The sequence below is a fragment of the Zootermopsis nevadensis genome, unplaced genomic scaffold, assembly GCF_977971745.1.
Source record: "Zootermopsis nevadensis isolate Lab colony 2312 unplaced genomic scaffold, Znev_1.0 Znev_ptg000001l, whole genome shotgun sequence".
NCBI lineage: Eukaryota > Metazoa > Arthropoda > Insecta > Blattodea > Termopsidae > Zootermopsis > Zootermopsis nevadensis.
The window spans coordinates 7770908-7795155 of record NW_028259133.1 but is presented as its reverse complement, the minus strand read 5'-3'; the positions used below and the strand labels follow the sequence as shown (position 1 = coordinate 7795155).

Sequence of the window (24248 nt, the reverse complement as noted above, 5' to 3'; positions counted from 1 at the left end):
GCGGATATTAAGTGTTTTAACTAGCATTTTAATGTCAGTGAGAGTCCGTAGTTGGTGTCCACTAGTTTAAATTATGTACAAAGATAATTATTTTTACGCTTATTAATTTGAAATATCTGCTACCTTATGTAGTCCTATAGGTCTACAGGTAAAATAATTAAAAATAAAAAATGAGCAGTCAATACTGTTTAAAATTTATTCGGACGGTTAAAATAATTTATCTGGTTTAATGTTAAGAACAGCTGTAAGCCTATAGGCCTACATTGGTTATTAGGAATCTACAAACGTCCCCTTTGTATCTTTCTAATACGAGACCAAATAGATTGTAATGCATAAAGCGATCTATGTCTTATTCACCATTTTGTTCTCCTGCAAAAAATCATACACATTAATGCAAAGAATGTATTTGCAATAATCAGGATAATCAAAACGCACCACACTGGCTCTAAGTACAAGAAAGTTTCGGGTAACATGCAGCTACGTTTCACTTCAAAATTTGAATTTGATGGTAAGCAGAAATAGTTAAGTTTTTAGGGAAGGGGACTAACACTAATGTGTTTAAAAGTTTCATTGACAATAGAGTGCATTAAAGTTGAATGCAGAACACTAATGTACACGTAAATATAGCATTGAAGATATATTTAAACAAGTATCACATAAGAAACTAGAAAATTACCAGTCAAGATTGGAGGGAAAATACAAAGATCACTTAAACAGGATTTTTCATTGAAAATTGTAACAAATCAGTATATACAAATTAAAACAATTTCTAATCGTATTTTAATTACGAATCGTTAACGAATGCGTTGTAGACCACGGATGATTTTACAGTGTTTCCATAGATTAGCATATACAAATACAATTAAGACTTTATCATCAACTTTAGTCTCTTTAGGATATTATCATAACAACTGAATCGCTTAGAAGTTTACCTTTTTTCCTCACAATCTTAGAATGACCAAGAATTAAATTGCAAAATAAAATAAAATTTTAGAGGTTAAAATTTACTTCTCTTCATCAGCTTCGCAGTCACAAACAAATCAGACCACTCAGCCTTGGGCAGGGACTCAGTTGACAACTATATACTGCTATCTAACCAAAGAGGCCAGGTGACCATCTTAACAGCAAAAACATAAAAGAAAAAATAAGTTGGATAGGTTTTTTATCTGTTTGTGTCTGGAGTATTTGGGGGACCCAGCATGAAACGTGAAGATACAACCCAACAGCCAATCAGAGTTGACGGCGGCGGCATATGATACAACCGACAACTACACATCTCCATTTAGGCAGTTTGTTACATACTTTATTCGAGCAAGTTCTTACCTACTGACAAGCCACTTGCATCAGTGCTTCGCATGTCTGAGCTAACCAAATCGTTTGGCTGGCCAGACATGCTTTTTTATGTTTCTCTTATCCTTCTTTAATGCTACTAAACTATGCACCAACTAAACTTGGCAGGTCTAACAGTTACTCGGAATGGAATTACAATGGCCGCTAACTTTTGAAAGGCGGAGGATAAAATATTGTAGTCTTATGTTAAAAAAAGCAATGTCAGTTGCATCCCCCGTTTTTTTCATATGTGCTTCGACGTTACTCTAAGGCAATTTGAATGCAGTCCACGAAAACAGGTTATGTTACTGCTCAAAGTCAAATTTTCAGATTACTTTAAGTAATCTTTTCTATATCCCTGATTTTAAAATCTCTTATTTTCTTGACATAACTGAATGATACGGAGTATTCCTTCGAAACATGATAATCAGCCAATGCAAGAGAAGAGAGTTCTGATTTGTTTAAAATGCTGTACTGTTTCCTTTTGTTCTTAGAATATCGCAGCTATGTAAAAATATATTTTAATTGAGAGAAGTAGAACAATGCAAATACATAAAATTTGCTATGCTGAAACAATGACTGAGGCCCTGGAAACAATTCTACAAGATCCTATTCTAGGATGGCAGTTCAATACAGTCGATGCCCTCACATCTCATTACTCTCAGAATATTAATTTATTTCCTTCCTCTCGGGTAGACCTATGCTTATGCCCCGTGTTACCTATTGGCATTATCCCTTCGAATTCTTTATTTGCATGCGTTTATCGTTTCCCCTATGAATGCTGTAAGGATGTGTGTGTGAGAGGGAAGACGAAGTTCCACAAATTCTTAACATCGGCACTGGAAGCACGTTTGTTCACGCTCCGTCCGCCTCAGGAGGTACCCTGATCCAACCTTGACATAATGACAAGAGATCAAATTCCTGTCCACGCCGGAAATCGAACCCAGGCATCCAGCCCGCCACCAGCCATTTCCCTGACTGAACTATTGAGTTAATGAAACTAAATTTGATACCAGGATGGTTTCGAGTTTATTAAAAATGTTCTTTGTAATTTAAATATATGATATAAGGAGTCTATCAACGTTTGCCATTTCACTTTCAATATTGCGATCTGATTGTAATTTCGAAACTATTATGAAATCAGTTAATATAAACTGTTCACAGATACATAGTTAAAGGTGTTTCGGAAGAACAAAGACTCGTTAAAATCGTATGAGAAATGAAATATACCAAACAAGAATGAAAGATTACAAATATTAAATAGCATATTATTTTCGTATCTAAGTATTTCTGTAACTGGCGATTTCAAATCTTACTCTGTTTAATGTTGTGACTTTGTGAGACATGGTAATACTATTAGTTTCAGTAGTAGTGGCAACAACAAAAACATCGACAGTAACAATAATATCACCCATATCAAAACGGGGTGACAAAGAATTAAAAATTGTTTATGAGGTAATCAGTAATAGAGCTCCCTATTAATGTAATATATACTTGAATGAAATTCCCTTAAGCATCGCCGAATTTATTTATGCATTGTCTTATAGACTCTTTTTTGAATGCACTGTTGTGTAGAAATAATTACAAATTATCACAAAAAAATAAAATATCCACTGAACAGTTTTATTGCCTACAGGCATGAAATATAACATATTTGTGGTTTATTCTGTATCCTGTAAAGAAATTCCTTTTTAATACTTTGACCTGAAAGTTGTGTCCTATATTTCGTAAAGAAGCACCCATTTCATCATGTAGGCCTCGTCTGTCTTTTAAGAGCCGAATTTAATTAAAGAATATGATGACTACGGGACAAGCACGGACAATACATTGTAACTGTGTGCAAGTGAAACTGTCTGAACATAAAATATATTCAAACCAGTCTTATACTTATATCGCTTATCTTCCAAAAAATATTTATATAAGACGCTCTGTTTTCAAATGGGAAGACTTAAGTATTTTCCATCCAGAGGAATCCATATAAAGTAGCAGGGCTGAGATTTTTTTATAATTTTGTATTACATTTTTATTGTTCTCTTCTGTATAATAAATAGAAACTTTCTGAAGTTACCACTTCCTCTTTTATTACATTTCTCACCCCTAGTTTTTCTCAGCTACCATGAAAGAAGATGAAACTTATTTCGGGGTTTAAAGAGGTTTTATGTATGCATTGTACGTCCTCCACGATCTTCATCTGTTCGTACTATTATCTTATCTCCTCCAGTTGACATATTCATTACCATTCCATTTTGAGTCAAAAGTGTTGTTGTTTAATATAAAAAGCGGCATTAGTAGCCTAAATTTTCTTTTTCAGCACCTGAGCACATAATTTCATTTTTCTGATAAATGTGTGTCTTCCTATTTTAAAAGATATCTGTATACACTATTTACAAAAAGAACTAACAATTTACTTAAGGGCAAAAATTGTCATATAACTGGTAACATAAATTAATTTCTGTAGGTACGTTTTATTTAAGTATTAATCGTAGACTTGTAAAACGTTATACTGGAGTTAATATAAAATATCTGGTAAGCAAGTAATTTGAGATTATAAGTTACATAGATAATTATTGCAGTGGTCCGCAGTGGCCGCGCGGTCTGAGGCGTGGGTCTTATGCCGCTTGGTCGCAGGGACCGTGGGTTCGAATCCCACTCAAGCCATGTATGTTTTTCTGTGTTGTGTTGTCCTGTGCACAGGTAGAGGCCTTGCGACGGGCCGATCCCTCGTCCAAGGAGTCCTACTAACTGTCCAATAGATCAAGCCTACTGGAAAATTTGGAGACCCGTAAAGGGTACCGGAAAATGTAAAAATATTGTTAAACCGGAAAAAGAAGATAAGATAATTATTGTTAATTATCTCTATTAATTCAAGTGTAAAATTCAATTATGCGGCTTTATTCATATATGTTTATGCAGAACAGCAGAATGTGAGGGCTAGAAACATCTAACACTTCAAGAAAATACCCTCAAAGTCAGCAAGACTTAAAGCTTACATAAGTTGAGAAAGATTAGAACAAATACAATCAAGTGTACTTACGAGGCAACTGAGCATCTTACAGAGAGTTTGCCTCACATTTCTGTATCTGTGAGACTGTTACCGAAAGGCATATTAGCCTAGCGATCTGTAGCTTCTAAATTAGCATTTTCAAAAAGGGCTGTTAAGATGAGACATGTCTGCAATAAAATAAGTAATCTATCTGCATGCACCATAGGCCTCCTAAAATAGAGTTTTGCAGTTGGTTAACAAATTTCTGGTCTTTTACAGAAATGTAAAGTTCATTACCGTGTTACAAGAGTGTACAATTGAATTCTTCTGTGAGCTACATTAATCTAGGCCACACAAATTAATTGTTGTAAGATAGACCTAGTAAAGCCTTCCTCGACAAATCTACTGTATTATACACTTGAAATTCCCTTCAAGGACTTTAAAGTGCAGACATACAATTAATATTATTTCAATTCAAAGTTTAAAACTTGTATCTTCTTCTTTCCTTACAAACACAGAAATAATGACTGGCAGGTTACTGTGTAAAACAAGAAAATGGCTGACTTTTCTCGTCGTTGTTTCGGTGGTATTCCTTAGTTCGTTCGGGCAAACTATCAGGATAGTTCAGTACAAGCTTAACTTAAAATAAGCTAAGGTTACAAGCTCCCAGTCACTTTTACTTCGTCCTATACTATCAATCCCCTAATCTCGCGCAACCCTTAACTAACGTTTCGTAAATTTAGAGTCGTTAAGCTGCCTGCAAATCATCCATCTTTTATTTTTGGCCTGACGGAACTTGTACTTTCACGTAAGGAAACTATAAATTGTCATACGCACAGAGGCCAAGCCAGAAGAGTAAGCAAATCTGCATCTACAGTTGTCATGTCTAAGAAAAATGTGCCGTTGATGATGTGACAGAATTGCACGTGACAAGTCCGATTGTAAGAAATGCATTATACGGTGAAAACCGTAAGTTCAAAATACAACATTATTTATTCAAGCACACAACACCATTTGTCATTAATCCGCTTTTATGCTATTTTTTATCTTCCCTGTCTCTGGCTTCCATTTGGTCCCTTACGGCCTTTTCATAGCACCACAATTAATTCCGAGAGAAAAGTCACGTAATTTTAATTACACAAAACATTTCACTGCACACACTGTAATTATCTGTTATATTACCTAAGGTCACTTTTAAGTTAGACAAATGCAGTAGGAAAATAAATTAACCCTACCTTACAAGAATTAGAATGAGAAAACATAGCCGCTTGTTATGATAAATGAAGTCTTTTTTCTATTCTGTCAGTTTATTTTCAAATTCTACCAAGGACTCTGTAGTATCTTTAAGTTTTAGTTGTACAGTAAATACTCAGCCCCAATTATAGGATTCATTAAATGCTTTGTAAAGATAATAATTGTTGTCTGATCAGATAAAATGACAAGGCATTTTATGACAACGTAATTATTTATGTTAGTATGTGCTAAACATGTATTTAGCAGAAGTTATTTGCCTTAAGAAACTGAAGCTTCAAATTCTGTTTGGTTTTAAATCATTAACAAATTCTTCACTAGTCTATGAATGGTTCGAGCAAATTTCATAATTAAAATGAAAGGTAATTGACAAGATGACTGCACTAGATGTGAATAACAGCATCTAGTGCAGTCCTCTTGTCAATTACCTTTCATTTTAATTATGAAATTTGCTCGAAATATTTGAATATATATATATATATATTCAAATTCCCTGATGCCACTGATGATGACCACTTGAGGTTGAAACGCGTATGGCAATAGTGTCCATTATAGTGTTAATAGTTGTTGGTTTTGTTCACTCTAAATTAATCTATTATGTACATGTTCAACACAATAATTTTGGTAGTATCCTTACATGTTTCATGTCTCTCTTTGCGTAACTCTTCACAATTCACACAATCATTCCCATGGAACAAAGTCCTCCTGCAGAACCTGACAGTCACCCGACTACACAAGAAATTCTCCGCCCGTTCTCGTACACTAAGAATCATGACCGGCTTTACAAGATATTAACTGCAGGCCTAAATGTGTAGGTCAATGTTGGTTTTTCTGGGCTGTAACGTCGTGTGGACCTCAGGGATGAACCCTGAAGATTGAGGCAGTATGTTTTTTCCCCAAAACGTTGGTATTCACATACGGTTTACAACCCAGGAGACCATCATCGACATCATCATCGTTGTAAGAACATCAGATCTCTTAATTGAATAGACCTATGTACGTATAAACAGGCTACATACATAACTGAATATCACATAGGCCTATAGGCTAAGGCCTGTATCCTATATATTTGATTCTCTGCAGTTTTAGTATGATTCACACGTGTGAACCAACTAGGTCTACTAGTGAAAGAGTTACACACTTAAGCGTACACGCACGCGACATTCACAAGCACATAGGCCATCAAGAAGAGCTTCACTAATTCCTGAGTAATGCCGCTTTAAACGAAGAAATGGACTGTATCTATCGTGGTTACTATAGCATGGCTATAAGTTGCCCATATACATGGAACAAGAGCTTTTATGGTGGTGTTCAAAGTTAATAGACTTTGGAAAGCTGTTGTGTTGGCGGAGGGGGATTTTGTGTGAACAACAGAGCCCTGGAAGGACACACATCATAGGGTGGGTAGTCGTTAATTCAAACTGCAGATTGTAATGGGAACTATTGTAACCACGCAGCAATCCCGCAGACAGTGATGGCTTTGTGCTTTGCCATGAACACTTGACAACACAGTTTTAATCTTTAGGAATAATTTACCTTCATCAGTTATATAACAATTATTATTATAAAAAATAAAGTAACACAAGAATAAAAACGTAACTCGTATTACAGTTACACGTACCGAAGAATTAGTTCGCTAGAACATTCATATAGGCCAAGAAACAGCTGAAATATACTACTTAAAAATCAATTAGGACTCAGAAAGGGTTAGTGATATTCAGATAATATTTTATTACCGATTTATCAAAACAAAATGGAAAATTAATGAGAAAATGCATATTTTATTAAGTAATTCAAAGCACTTAGACTAAAAACATTATAGCAGAGGCTGCCATATGCGCAACGGGAAGTAACATACAAGAGAAAATGTGTTCAATTAATTTACGGCATCCACCAAGCTTCAGAATTTCACCCACAGTATTTAATACATTTAGACCTGCCGGTGTTAATTAAGTAATTAGGCAATGGAAAAGACAGCTGTTATTATCATTTAGGTACACAAAATTTAATTTAATTTCGGCAAATTTCTCTGATCTTATATGCAGATAATAATGTTCCAATAGCCTTAACTGCAAGAAGCTGTACGTATTTCACCCATTATCCCACTACGAAGCAATAAGTTTGCATAGTTCGCAACTCAAAGAGAATGTCCTTCAAATGCTAGTATCCCATCTGCTAAAAGCAGATGTATGTCTACATGAAGACATTCTAGGGCAGGTTTTAACCTTTAATTATTTAGTTCATTAAATGTCAAGGTAGCAATTAATTAGTGATTAACCTGATATCATTAATAAAATATCAAAGTTAAAATCAGTGCGTGGTAACGTAAAAATAAGTTTAAAGAGAAGATCGGGAAAAGCATAAACAGATAAAATTTCACACAACTGTGATTTCTTCCGACCTGCACATGCATGAAATGCGCACGACATGTGAGAACGATAAAAGGAGAATGAATTTTCTGAAGTTAATTTTGCTCAGTCATATGGGCAGGGCGTGGTTATTAACAAACAAAAAGAACACTGAAAGAATAAGACATTACGCATGTGTTTTTTAACCAAACAGAAGGGCATAATACATGATACAACTAATCATATTTTAGAAATGAAAATTTGAAGATATGTATAATAAACATTTTAGTTCGAAATGAAGTGAGCAGAAACAGGTCTGACGAGCCTGGCAGATCGATAATAAAAGATTTGGAGTACCAACAGGACAAGGGAGTAACCCAAGATGCTGAACAAGAATAATAAGCAGTAGTATTCAGTGAATATAAAGTCTGTACCATTACAGGATACACAAAAGTGCGCGGAAAATATAAAATTGCCATTCAAATATGGAACTGAATAAAACCGCTGAAAATTTTGTTCATACGGCATAATTGATTGACATTTTTAATACTATTATTAGTAACATTTTTGGGATAGTAATAATATAAATAATTATATTTGTAAATCGAAATATCGTTTCTTTTCTTAAAGAGATAATATCTAAAGGCCAAAACTGAGCTAAAAGAATAAAGGTTTTATGAAATTGTTTAATATAAGTTTATACTGATCACAGTACTATGCAAATTTGGGTTGGTTTTATTTGCAGGACATACGGATATGTCTCCTGCTCAAGAGTGCACAGGGTGTACTTCCCAAGACTCAGGCAGTAAAACTAGATAATATAAATCGACTGCAATACGAGTACAGAAACTCAGACTCCGAGTTTTTAATGAACAAGTCCAACAGTTGAACCAAAGTGGAGTAAGTTGGCAACTTCTATTAAACTACTCGGGTAGTCAGACGTAAAGAGTCCTTGCACCTTTAACATAGTTAAGAAGCATTTCTCACGATTCTACAAATATTACTATAACATGGTCCATTATCTGAGGTGCTTTTGTCTTTATGAGGCCTCTCGGTCAAGTGATTGGCTTTCTTCCTTTCTTTTAGATAGTTAAAAGGTAAAAATCTAGACCAGGTGACAAATAATCCTGACATGTTTCGTGGTTGTTCTTAGTCCATCCACGCATATCTGAGGTAGTATCTCAAATGAGGCAATGATAACTTTCTTCCGTATCATTTTCTAATCATCTTATATTTCAACATTGCCCTTTATATAATCTGGCCTACTTACGACGTCATTAAATAAGTTACAAACAAACATAAATAACTGTCGAATTAAGTAAATTTCAAAGTGGTTTAACAATGCTGGCCTTTCTGGTTTAATGAAAGCAGACGTAGATCAATCAAATAGGCCTGAAGGTCTGAGGCTGGAATACAAGGATAGTGGGTACCAAAATGTATAAGCAAGCACACGAATTAAAACCCACTGGTGCCTTACCGGATTTTCAAGACAGATCGGAGGTTAATTAAAGCCCTGAGAAGTTGTTTCAAAGCATCGCAAGGACAAAGCAAAGTTGATGCAAAGTCTTTCTAAGTCCATTAACTACCTTATAAGCCGGCATTACAGAACAATGGCATTTAAAACATATACATACACACAAGTATTATCATTTTAATGTGACGCTGAGGTTTTCAAAGTAAGAGAACAATAGTGGATTAGATTACAGAATTCTTACGCCTTTAAAACAAACAAAAACATTACGGTAATAATTACCACTGTGACAGTTTGCGCTTATCTTTTCAGTCCAAAAATATTATATTTGTATCATACTCTTTAATTATACATAAGCGCAAGCTATATTTAGTAAGTAAAGTTTGTCCCACTAGGCGTTTGGGGTGAGTGGAGGTATAGCTCCTCTCTTTCTTGACCTCGGCACCAGATGGGGGTGAGTGGTCAGCATCACGCCCCGGCCGGCTTTACCCCCGGGAAAGGACCCCGGTACCCATTGTAGAGGAAGCAGAGGCTAGAGGAAAAATCCTCTGCCCCCCCGTCGGGGATCGAACCCCGGTTGTCCAGCCCGTAACTAGTCACTATACTGACTGAGCTATCCCGGCTCGAGCTATATTTAATAGGTTTTCTTAAATAAATAAATTTTATGAAATATTTCAAAATTAAATTACATTAATTTTAAATGTTATGAGCTCCTGCTCTTAGTAAACGCTTCGATTATAAAATGCAGAGGTCACGAATATCATCTGTTTGTTATTTATTTATTTATATACTTAAACTTACTTATTCATTAGACATTTGAAGTCAGCAAAACTCAGTTTTCTGATAAAACAAAACACAGCGGAAGAATTCTCTAATAATATTTTCAAATAACAATATTTTATGAATAATAAATTGACCAACAGCGGAAATTACAAATTTCATTAAAAGATATTGTAATCTTACTGGATTCATATAGGTTCTTTGTCATATGTGTATGTGCAAAATTCATAAAATTAACAAATTTTCAAATTATTTTTTAATTTGTGCCTCTGTATTGAACGGATATAACTTAGAAAGTAAGGTTGATTTCAGAAGAATTGTGTAAAGAAAAGCAATGATAACGCATATAAACATATCACTTGGTACGCTTATAAACGTAGTCCTAATAAATACTAAATATTACTGTTACTAACTAGTTCTATGAAGCAAAGAACGTCCTATAAGGCTAAAAATTGCTCAGTTAGTCAGAAAATACCCTGCCTTTAATAGACTACAATGTTAATTTTTTTCATATTCTGAGCAAAATAAATTCAGTCCACAATTTTCGCCCTGTTGTTTAAGATTAATTTTAATATTATATTCCCATCTTCGCTTAAATCTTCCAAGTTGCCTGTTTCCTTCAGGAAATACTGCTACTAAGAAAGTAAAGCCCAAACAATAAATTTGAATGTTGATGTTTTATGCTGCACACAAAATAACAATTTTGACAATGGGATCGTTATTTTGGGAAGAGGTCTAGTAATTCTGGGAAAATGCGTTCTATTTTCTCAAATACGTAGCTAATTCCTTTTTCATGAATAGGGAATGAAACTTGTTAGTACACTTTTACTCTTATGTGTACAGAGTCCAGGACATTAATGGAAGTCTACTATATTCCGTTCATGACTGCGACATTGTTCCATCTAAAATAGTTCGAGGGAGAAGAGTAAAGCTTTCGGACTTTCCTACATCAACCCTTTGCAGTAATTAACCACGATCCTAGCTTCCCCCCTCCCGCGCACTCGTGCCATTAAGCGCACAAACGCACAATGCAGCGCCGTGACGCTCCAACAACGAGAAACGTGCACATGTAAATGAGCGCATAGGAATGTCCTGCTTATTACGGGGCTTGATAATGAGGAGTGATGCTCGCATGGAGATATCCTACATAAACCGGAGTTCAAGTGATTCCCATTAAGAACAACGGGGATCGAGGGAATTGCAAAGCGAAATTCAGGTGGTACAACCACACCAACATTAAAATGGATACCACGTAGCTTTCATGCCAGTTACAAATAGTTTCAGTATTCCTACCAAACACAATTCTAGTTTATATGTGCTGTTACGATAAAATGTAACTGAAGTGCTTCTATAAAATCACTTAACGAAATAGTTATATTTTTTCTATCTTGACAAAGAACGGTTAGTTACACAGGACAGGAGTGCAAAAATATGTTATGATCCCATTTAAATTAAACGTATTGATCTATAGGGAACAGGAAAACCACGTAGACCTGGGACGTTTAATATGAAAGAGAAGTGCCAGTAAGTTGCCGCAACTTTCGGTCTTTACTTTCTATTTCCTGAGTTTCGACACAAAATTTAAGATATTTGTATGAAATGGATGGAATTCTGGAAGTGAAAGTTGTCTTTTAAACCACCTCTGACCCAATATTATCGACTCAATCTACTTGTTTACGACTAACGATGCGCAACAGGATGCTTAGTGGCCACTGAAATATACGTCGATTTTAATATGTGTCGTAGAAATATTTCTGTCCTCAAAATGCAGATCTTCCTCGAAAGACGTCAAATTACGTTTCTGAGAATCGCGCAGTAAGAGAAGATTGATAATCCAGATAAAAAATTAAAAGCGAGGAAGTAACCCGTTAAGAAATGATAAAATAGTGTTCTCAATGTTGGAGCTGTCAGACATACGCTCAGTAATCCAAAAGGTTTCAATTCGTGGGCCATGTTTCGTTTTAACATACACAAGTTGCAAACCGTGATCACGTTGCCGCCAGATCAGAAAGAGAGAGTAAAAGATGAAACTTGCTACAAAGAGACGAAGATAGAGTAACGAGAAAGACAAATGCTGGTTTTAACGTACCCATAATGCAATGGGAGAGAAGGCTTACTGACCAATGAGAAGCTCTGAAGGAACAAAATCTGCTTCGCGCATGCGAATACAAAATAAAAGCAAGAAGGGAATGGAAAACACAAAAAATCCATACTGTTTCAAACCCACCTCGCTTCTTCTGCTTCTTAAATGTAGGCAATCTGCATTACACGTCACGTACGTACATTCCCCTTCGCTTTACTCTCGCATCCCTTTTCGCAGCACCATCAACCATTCTGAGAAAACCCCCACAGGACCGGCCTGTTGTGTGAATATTCTGGGCATGAACTGAATCCATCTTTCCATACATCACTTTGTTTTATTTCGTTTCAAATTGATGGCTGCCAGCTTATGAACACACCGACGCTGTTGTAGAATATTTAAGCGTCATGCAATTACAACGCTACGTGGTAATCAGCGCCGTTGCATCAAATTCTAGGGACACTAGTAGGGGGGATCGAGGTAAACAAGAACATTCTAACACGATATATTTCCAAAATTTGCAACACTTTTTTGTGGATTTAAAGCACACCCGTGTTATAATACAATGGTACAATGAATAGCCTTTAGTCTCTAAATCAGCAATTACCAACGAACTTATTTGTGGATATTCTTATTCAAAATTTCATATATTTTCGATCATTTTTGGCCGAAATACAAAATATGGGGCAAAACTTTTTGAGTGACTCTCGTATCTTTGATGTTTTAACTACGTAGGTCCAAACTTTATACATTTTTGCAGACCGTGTAGAATTTGTGTTAATGTCGAAATTGCACATATGATTCACATACAGATTCCTATTTCATTTATTTAAACTGACATTAAAATAAAAGTAAAACGGAAATGTCGAAGTTCTGGTGTGCATATTTATTACTGCTGCCTACTAAAATATGGTTCTCTTGTCGTACTTATGGTAAAAATGTCTGTAATGTACAGAGTGGCCCCTTTAAGTCACAATTCATAATTGAAGATCTCGGAGTAACATGAAGATAATTCACACTTCATTAAGACGGAGAAAAACGGAGATAAATTTAAACATAATTGTTCTAAATCTACCCTCTGAGAATCAGAAATACGATAATATGGCAAATATTTGGCTTAACCAGTCTTTACATAAAAATAGGGAACTGTGGTGGGATTATTGCTTTTCTGTTACTCTCGATTTTCCTACTTCTTTGTTGATTCCACTTACTCCTACATTTTCAGTTTTTAAGTGTAATGTAATGTTCTGTTGAAAATGTAATTATAATAATTGGTGTCTGTAGAAAATAAAAACCCTTGAAAATATATTTTTTTATAATATTAACATTAAACGCAGACTATCCTATAGTTCCGTTTATTATATTACGTCCTATTATTAATATAAATTTCGTTTTACGTTATCTTTGTTGAGTCTTAAAATGATCATTTTGTATTCTAATAAGAAAGGATGACTGACAGGACTAAGTAGTACTTTACATTTGTTCATCAAATATGTTAACTTTAGCAAATCTCTTCGTAGCCTCGAGAAGTCCAGCCAGTCAAACGGGAGTTGTCAGTTCTTTGGCTAGCTGTAGGAATCCCCCGCCATAACATTAAAATCCTTTTCAACCACTGCTCATTTATGGAACGCGACTCACACATTTAAAACCATGGTATTATTATTTATAAATCTAAACATACGTTTGCCTTTACTGTATGAACAAAAGACAAAGGAGAGCACTCATAGTATGTCTGTTATAGAAATAAATGTGACCTTCTCTTGGCATTTCTAAATTATTAGTGGAGACATAAAACCTGGGTACAAAAAACAAGCTTACACACCACGGGTGGTCTCACCTACGCGGCAGACAAGCCAAGTACTAGCTAGCCACGCTTCGTCAGTATATCAGACCACTAATTATTTTAATAAGCAGGGAGGTAAGGAGAACGAATATGAAGAAGTTATCTGCAAGCCAAACTTTGCATGACACGCCCCAAATTGTAATTCATCTGTGTAGCGTGACATTTTGTTATAAGGCAGTGGAATCCGTTGTTACTGTTAGGGTTTAATTTTTACATAAAACCAAACGTGCACGGGTCAGGTTGCAATTACTGAGCAATAAACATAAATTTATGATGAATAGAATTACGAGATGTTCAATAGGAGGAAATGTTGAGGCACCAAAGAATAAAATAAACTTCCTGTCAAATATTAGCATAAGATACATTACCTTCCTCTCATATGCTAGTTTACGTAAGATTCAAAGAAAAAGGCAATCATTACTTATACAGACAGTATTTTGAGGAAAGTCTATCGAGGTTGAACCACTGGAATTTTTCTCGTATAGAGTAATTGGTAAATATAAAACTTATATAAAACACTTAGAAAGGAAAAGAAATATGATTCAAATTCTTATAATCGTATGATAAATTTAACATAAATGACCATGGTTAATGGAATCATTTAAAATTAATTCTACTTCCTCAAAACACATAGTTACAATTACACACAAGCTTTCAATTTTCCGGCGGCTACTTAAACGTAATCAGATACTGGATAGCAAATGTTCCATTTTACAAATGCTGCTACCATTGGGAATCTTGCTGATGTGCTTCGAATATGGACGACAAAATGTTAAGAACAGCATAGTACGTAGCACAGATGACATATTTCATTGCTGTTCTAAGCGCAAATCGGTGTAAAAGCAGGAGAAAAAAGAAGATAAAGTAGAGTTGTTAACGGGATAATACAAAGGACAACAGGTTACGAGATGATACGAAAAAAATTGTTTACCGTTAAATTATAACGGGTCTTCTCAATTAGCAAAGTAATAATATCTATCGAATGAAAAATCAGTGGCATTCAAGTCCATAAATAACAGTGGTCGAATCAGCACGAATAAAAGTAACTTATAATATATATAATATAAATATAGAAGTTCGAAGCAGCATACCATTTCTAGAATAAAGAATGTTTAAGACAGGAGGATAAAAAGAGAATTGAAGACGTCTGTATTAATCTGATCAACAGAAGATACCATTAGTAACAGTAGTGAAGGTACAGTAGGCCTATACTTGGAATGGAAATTAACCATTAAGATGGAGGGACAAAATATGGCATCATGAACAGAAGTGTAACAGATCGATCTTTGTAAACCACTGGCCACCCGCAAGGTCAAGTGGTCAGCATGCGATTTGGTATTGAAAGAGTATCGGTTTCTGTTCCGCGACCCCATTAATAAACAAATCAAAATGTAGCTAAACGCTAACAGACTTTTATTTTGGGAATGCGGTTAAAACGTTACAAGGAATTTTAACTGTGTCTAGTTAACAACGACGTGAATCAGTGTCATTTTTGTAATCGTTTCTTATCACCCTCTTCCACACGCGAGCTACATGTAGTGGATAGTAAGTAGGCCACCTCGAGAACACAGTTAGACGAATTTAGTAACATTCTAGTATCAACAAATTTTAGGTCAATTTTTAACCACTCTCATGCATAATGTCTATAAAATTTGCCAGGAATCTGATAAGTCCTGTCGCTCCACCATGTTTGTCTGTCTGTCCGTCTACCTGTCTACATGTAACAGCTCGAGAATTGCTGGACGGATTTGTATATAATTTTATATTTGGAAATTTAGTAACATTCATCAGTACGTTCCAATTTTTATTAAAATCATATAATAGTAACTAGGTCTTTAGGCGAAGATTAACATGGTCCTTGCTCGCGTGGAGTGACTGGGTAGGGAATCGACTGGTGACATTGGCTACCACGATACGAAGCCTTCGGTTACCCTAGTTAAGATTGTTAAGACTTCAGACGTTTATGGAATCCCTTCTCGGGCATCCCCGTCAGCCACGCGACCATGTAAGGAATCCGTCAAGACGTCATCCCAACAAGACAGGCTCCAGATACTCCGCTCACGAGATAGTAACTAAATACTGACAAATCCGAAGTCACTAACGCCATTATCCTTGGCCAGATATCAAATTATATCCAATGCACCAGAAACTTTACGCCATGCGTTGTTAAATTAAATAAGGTTTTGAAATTATAATAATATATTTAATATAAATCGTACGATAACACGTAAATAAATAAAAATAATAATATGATAAAATACGAATTTAAATGTATAATTAAGTTGGCTACATTGTCATCTCCTTACCTATTAGCTCTTAATAAAGTAATGGTTAATCAACTATGAAAACAGAAAAGTTTAGAAGCGTAAATGAGAAGGAAGAAGGAAAGAAATTATAACAAACATAGCAGATTCCCTACCTAACTATTCTGCGACCATCGCGTGTCATCGGTTTAAGAGGCATAATATACTTTTTATGGACTCTTTTAACACGGAGATGCAACTCAACAACAAAACCGTCAGACTTCCTCCCTCACATAAACATTAGTTCGCATGTGAACATCATTTAGAAGCAACCACTTGGTCCATTCACCTGGAAATACACTAATTCCCCCCCTCCAGATAAAACGTTGTAAACGTAGCTAAGGTAATAACGTTGCTATAGAACCTAGCGGCATTTAGGATTGTGTGGGTTTACAGACTAATATTTCGTAAATCCCCAAGTAAGTCATTTGCTTCATTATCAGAACAAACGAGAGCAAACAGAAGCAGTTAGCTATTAAGCCAGAAGCGCGTGGTACCAAATATCACGTTGTCTGTCCTTTTCTTTAACTTTTTTTAATGAATGGTTTAAGAGTCAGAAATCGGCAGTAGACTACAGACAGTAATCCATCTTACAGACCGTGGTTAAATTCCTAGCACACAAGAAAAGACCCAATGAACACACTAGTTTAATTTTTGTTTTACTGACTAAGGTAATATCCATTAGAGCGTTAATGTCGGACATTAATATATTTGTTTGCATGATTGCCGTTTAAGTTCTATAGTAAACACTATGTTGCACTACTATTGTATTTTATATTTATACAATCTAAAATATAATTACAATTTTTAAAAACTTCGGTGCATAAGTACAATGAAAATTAGGCCTAAACGACTATCTTAAATGAGAAAAAAACGTAAGAATTTATGAGAATTTTTTCTGTTCAAAAACAATGTTTATGAAAGAACTCTGCCAGTAACTCACACTACATAGCGTTAAATTATAGGATGTTTAATGAATAATAAATTGAAAAGAATATGAAAGGAATAGCTCGTGGTATATTTTAAGGTAAAAGCGCAACTTAAAGTCACACCATAGATGGAAGCGTACAATCCTTCTAGCAGTAAGACTGCTGTTGTTAAAAAAAATCATCTTTTATTCAAAAATCAGTGTAGAATGAAAACGAATTAGTTTTAATTAAAAATTTTATTATTAAAATTACGCATGACCCTTAATTTATATTTGATACACAGCGCAAGATCACTAACCCAAATAAAAATAATTCCAAAAGCGGAAAGCTCGTTATCGTTATAATTAAGTCATAATTCGTATCTAATCAAAAGTAGTTTACGTTCTTATAGGAAGTCACAAGGGGAAAAATTCTCTTAGCGTGAACTTATAAAATCACTAGACACCCTTATTTAGCAATAAAGACAATTAAGACGTAGCGCCTCCCCCGCCAATTTTTTCTCTTAGTTTGGAAATTGGCCTATGCCGAGAATCAAGATGTCTGCCAAAAAGGGAAACTTGACGTAGGCTATCACGATCGGGTGGGAGAGAGATCGACATTTACCAGACCTGGAGAGACGCCTCTGCAGGAACAGAATGTCGACGCCGGCGCCAATCAATGTTTCCAGAGGCGCCCGTGACGTCACAACAGTGGCGTCGGTTCGCTCCTAGAAAATCCATAACAACTCAAGCGACGCTACAGGGTTTGGCATACATGTGTGTGTTTTATATATAGGTATATACAGTACACAGACTGCAAGAAATGATAAATTGTATTATAAACATTTAGTACAGCTTCTCAGCTAAACTGGTGGTGTAAGAACAAACGTCTGCACGTAACTCGTTGGGCTATACGTTCTGGTACATCCAGCACTGAGTAGCTGTTTATCTTCGATGTTGATGTGAGATTATAAAGGAAAATGATGGTAAACTGGGAATGTGGTTCAGAATTTACATGAGATTTTCACCGTGTCCCGTAAACAAAGATGTAGTGTTTACAGTCATTTTATAATACTCTCCTCAACATACACATGCAGGAAACAGTAGGTTGCCTTGAGAAATCCGCGTAATATGCAAACAGTAACATTGTTGATCACTTCTTTACTGGACTTGTATCCAATAAACCCGAAGCGTGCAGCATTTTCAAAGTTTAACTTCATGACGCACGTCTATTCACAGGACGACAATCGCTCAACTGTGCAGGAAATTTTGCGCCCTTAAGGAAACCAGAAAATATATTGCTGTGTTTACAAGAGCCACAACTGCTCTCATCCTTAAACAGACGTATGTAGGCCACATCCATATATCATATATCTTCAAAGGTCTATTTTTACATTCTCTTCCAACCTACTTCTAGATCTCAACATCGTCTGTTATCGTCAATATCAATTGTGATCCTGTGAGTTGTGGTAGGTGGCAACCACCTACAAGATTACCCACACAATCTAGAAGATATCTACATCTTTACCACCGTGAGAACCCCATATGTTTAGATATCACCTACAGAATTTCCGATTGAAATTTTATACGAATTTATTTCCCTTGTACGTGCTGATGAACTATTTACAGCCCGTAAAATATTCGTTGGTTTAATTAACCTAATATTAGGTAAAAACAGATCTATATTTTATTTATTTGTACTTTATTTAAAGGTGCCGTTAGTAGCCCAAATCATTTATGTAAAGTCCAACTATGGATGATTAGCTAATGGATTAAGTAGAAAGTAAGCGGTTGTAGTCAATTTAAGATAATTATCCCTCTATTTTCTGGACGGTCTGAGGAAAGCCAAGAAAACTCACTGCCAGATACACGGTCTCTGATCCGAGATTTTTACCCGGGACTCCCAAATACATAACATGAATTCTAACCACTTATTTGTTCAGTAACATCCAGTGATGAACAATAAAAATTACGTAGAATAAATTTTGTTGGATATTATCCATCGTCTAGTAAATATAAAACGTAAAAAACGACGTTTCGGAGATGGGATTAGCTCTATCTAGTGGGCCCAACTGAGTAGTAACCTGAAGACGAAGATAGAGTCCCATCTCCGAAACGTAATTTTTACGTTTTATATTTACTAGACGATGGATAATATCCAAAAAAAAAATTATTCAATTGACTCTTCACCATCGTCAAGAAGTTTTAGATTTAAAAATTATGTAGCTACTTATTATGTACTTTTTTACATTCTTTCCTTGCTTCCTCTCTTATAGATGCAAATATTCTATTCAGTATTCTTTTCCCAATTGGATGCATGTTCTTCGCTTCAAGTGATGGTTTAAGTTTAGGTATCAAGTTTTATTTTATTTTGGGGGGCAGAGAGAAATGGGAAAGTCCCTACGTATCCATTTCAATTCTATCCTGATCATTTACATACCCTCGTGCAGTGCAGAACTCTATACGGAGGATTCTGATTCAAAGAGTAACATAAAAGTCATTCCTTGACATCGATTTTCCATAAATCTTTTGACTAGCGCAAGAAGGAGGGAGCGTCTTCAACCACTCACCCGAAATATTGCAACTCTGTTCTGTGGGGTGAATGAGGCTTACATGTTTAAATGAGTCGGCATACTTACTTGTAACCAGATGGATTTCAGAAGTTGTCTTCAGTGGTATAATTAGGAAAACTATGTTGACAGGACATGAATATTATCGCAGGGCTTCTCCTGAAACAAGAAATATATTTGCTGTTAGTTTCTCACTGAGTCAAATGGCATGTGTTATGACGCATCAGTAAACAGAATATAGGCAAATAAGCCTATAAAGAATGCCATAGGATTATATCAGTAAATCAGCTCGGAGAAAAATTTACAAAAGTCATGTTGATGTTTTACCGTTATGCAATATGTACGAATCAAATAGGTTAAAGTAACCTAAAACCTATATTTTTCAGAATGTGTAAGGCTACATCACGAAATCTGCAATATGCCACTTACGTTTCATATAAACCCAAAATGGATAGACCCCGAAGATTGAAGACAACTGTCTTCTAGAATGTTCTGCCGCAGAAGTTTGCAGTTACTTTAAAATTGCTTACTGCCTCTGTCGTCAAAACGATGATAAATGCAATAATTATTTCTAAAACTTCAGTAAATTTCTACTAGGCTACATGGCGTAACATTTTAAAAGACAGACAACTTTCTAGTGAAAAACTTAAATCTCAAAAATAAAGATTATTTTCGTTATCTGAAATTAATCGGTTACTTTAATTTATCATTCCTGGACCCAGCATTGCTTTCTAATTAAACTCCTTGTTTCAATTACTTTACATTAAACGATTCATAAACCAATTAAAACTCTCCATCTTAAAGCATCTAACAAATTAGTCTTCATACGCCGTAAGTGTTTGGCATTGCATCTTACCGCAACAGATGTTATAAGCAAGAATGATTGGATGTTCAGGAGTTCTCAAGCAAAGGACTAGCCCTAACGTAATTAAACTTGCTGAATATAACATTATTTTGCTCTACTACATCGTATTTTTATAACTTTGTAAGGTACAATAGTGTGTTTCGTATGTCTCCTACTTAACAATCAGGAATTCTGCATTTTTCCCACGGACATATTTAAGGAGATTCGTATAATGCTCAGAATAAATACCGATTATTTCCAACAGCACAGCTAGTCCATCTTTGTAATGGTGCATACGTATTGTCTTTTATTTTAGGTAATAATTTAATTTTTAAGTTTTATATAGATCAACTTCGTGCTCCAATAGCTTAACTAAAATGGAACTTATGTGTGTTTACTTCAACCTTCAACCAATTAAGATAACACACATTCATCTCGAAACTTATATTCAACTCTAAAACGTTAATTACGTTTTTATGATTCTGTATAACATGTTTTAGCAATGCAATGAAAGAAGTTTATTTCTTGTGCAAATTACTAGTGAATTTGTGTAGTGGTTGATGACATTTCTGTAAAAACATGATACAAATTACAATAACGAAAAAACCCTTAGCTTATAGCTCTAATGGATATGGTTGAGACTAAGTAGGCTTACTCTCCTTCTGGTTTTATGTTTGCTGAAATTCAATGTCGCATTCCGCATTAACCTTAGTATGAAAGTACTTCTTGAATGGCTTTTTGTTGTTGTTGTTGTTGTTGAGTAAAGTGGAAAGGTGGTGTGGCACATTCTGTCCAACTACAAAACTTGAATATTTATTTTACGTACATATATAGGCCTATAGGCATAACTAATAATTCCATAAATCACAGTCCTTTCGAGCAACTAACATTGGGTAGGCTAACAAAAAAATTCCCCTCTGTTTACGGAGACCACCACTGGCCCCTGTTCAAAGAAACACAAATTCAGTTTACACTCTCCTACCTTATTTCGCTAAGATCCATTTTAGCATTACCTTCAAATCTACTACTGGGTGCTCAAGATTTCCTCTTTCCTACAGGTTGTCCGATAACATTTTGCACAAGTTTCCTTCTTCTCCCATGCGTGCTACATTCCCCATACAATTCCATAATTCTATCTAATTATCCAAACAATATTTTATGAAAATTGTAATTATAAAGGCTGTTATTGTATATAGTCCTCCGGCCTCCTTCCAAACATTTCCCATTTTGGTCCAGAAACACCCTCAATCTATGTTCTTTTATTAATGTCACAGACCAAGTCTAACACCCACACAAAATAGCATGTAAAATTATATTTTTATATTTTAATCCTTTAGGTCAGTGTTTCATAAAAGTGGCAAGAAGACAAAATATACTAAACTGAATTGAAGAATGTATCCCTGAATTTACATTTCTATTAATTTAATTGTGAATAAAATTTAATTGCATACTGTCGTGCGCAGATATTTAAACTCTGACACATTTTACAATGATTTATTAGCTACATTTATATTGTAATTCTGCCCCGCTTTCTGATGACGAGACATGAACATACCCCATGTGTAGCAAATGTTGAACTCGTTTGCTGTCCGCCGCCGTAAAACCAATGTTAAAACAATGGCGTATGATCCTGAAATTTTGGAGAAACATGGTCTGAACCATCGAAATTTATAACGCATCACTCCAACAACAACTGTCATCAATATTTGTTTTAAAACTTTATTATTCGTGCCTGTCTTTTTTTGTGGCCCTCAGCCAGATCAAACCCGCTAACAACATTCGGGGTTTCAGTCGTAAACATTTTCTTGCCTCCTTAATACCTCAATGCGTCCTGAAAAAGCCGAAAACTCTGCCAATATGATGCCATTCGGTTTGAGGTTTATAAACGTTTCCCTTATGCATGTCTTCATATTTTAAGGTACGCGAAGAATGTCACCTTATAAGAAGACATGAATAAAATTAGTAAATGTGTCTCTTGTAGATAAAATAGTAGCTGTTTTTCTTTTACGTTTTTTCTCTGACAGTAAACGCTTTCATTTGTTAATACGGAGCTACACGCGACTAAAATAGTACGTGCACAAATCACTGCGTTCATAGTGCAGCGTTATTTGTTTTACTGTTACATGAAATAGCTATCGTAGCCTATTAAAATTAAAATTCAATGATTTTCACTGACTTGGATCCACTAAGAAAGAATTATATTCTATTCAAATAGCAATGCTATCAGATACAGAATAACTCTAAAAGCCGTCTGATGCATTTCTCTGTAAAAAAAAAAACAAGTAGGCAATTATACCACAACGTTAACTACTTTTTCTCACGAATGTAAAGGCTTTATTCTGCATATCTACAAACAGAACCAGCTGCTGGAAACTGTCTCCGGCCAAATCCTTACGGTTCTAACAGGTGTAGTTAAAAGACAGCATAACAACACTCGGTAATAATTGTAAGACGATTCCTGATGCTTGTTCTCATTCACAACGCTTTAACCTACCCACCAAGATCCATTTAAATATTATCCTCACATCTTTCTCAAGCAGCTTCGTATGCTACGTTCTCCGCCAATTTGAATTTCACTGCTTTAACACTTTCAAATGGAACGAATTAGGACATAAATTCTCTTGCGTACTTTCTGACCTCGCCTGAAGCTCATCTAACCCTTCATATGAGGAGAGTCTCGCAGCTTGTCTGACACTACTCGTGAGCAGTGGCGTAATGAACTGAAGTTAGGCATTAGCCTGTCTTACCCAATCTTTAAGGCGCGACCAGAACAAAACAAAGCAAGGAGCTCAGTTTGAGAACGTTGTGAAGCAGGCGTTGGGACGCTAAACAAAACTTTGATATTTTGCTCCTAACAGATCTGACGCTATGCAGTATTTCTAATCTATTCTTCTATCTTTCTGGAAAAATTTCTTAAATGAAAGATGATTGGTTTTTTTCTGAACTCACACGTACGCATCAAAAATACAATAAATGTATTCAGTAATTTTTGTTATTAGAAACGAGAATAAAGTGAGTACTTTGTCTCTCTTAGTTAACTATATGTATCGTTATTTCAGTGTTTTTATTGAAGTCAGTTGTATGCTTACACACCATAGGCCAACACACTAGCAGGATTGATCAATGTAATTACCTCAGTAGGTAACTTTTTAGCTTAGTTGAATGACCAAAGGTTTGATCCTAAGCAGGAAGTTTTGTAATTACTGTCTTCAGAATCCTGCCACGTGGAGTCAGGAGTCATTTGTTCGATAAAACGGCAGCCTAAGATTCAAGCTCGCCACTAGATCACAAACCCCAGACACGCCTTGACGGAGCGTTGCTTACATTAAGCACAAAGAATGAAAGTTTCTTCTGTGAGATTTATAGTTTATCAAATGGACTTTAACTAAGTCTGTAACGCAGGGTCCTTCTTGAGAAGATAATAGTCGTTCTGGCCATCGATAAATTTTCTACGTTTTGTGAAACCCAAAGCTTCACTTCCGTGTTCACAAAAGACCTATTACATTATAATGTTTAAGGAACACCCAAGAAATCAAGTG

At 35.4% G+C, this 24248-nt stretch overlaps 1 protein-coding gene across 6 annotated transcripts in view; it reads right to left on the bottom strand.

Annotated features, from left to right (window-relative positions):
- The window catches only part of Abd-B (Homeobox protein abdominal B), a 314220-nt gene that overhangs the window by 216007 nt on the left and 73965 nt on the right, over positions 1-24248 (bottom strand). For all 6 annotated transcript variants that reach the window (XM_087342396.1, XM_087342392.1, XM_087342389.1 and 3 more), the window contains one exon: positions 19935-20024. The gene's annotated coding sequence lies outside the window, so the exon portion shown is untranslated. The remainder of the gene's footprint in view (positions 1-19934; positions 20025-24248) is intronic.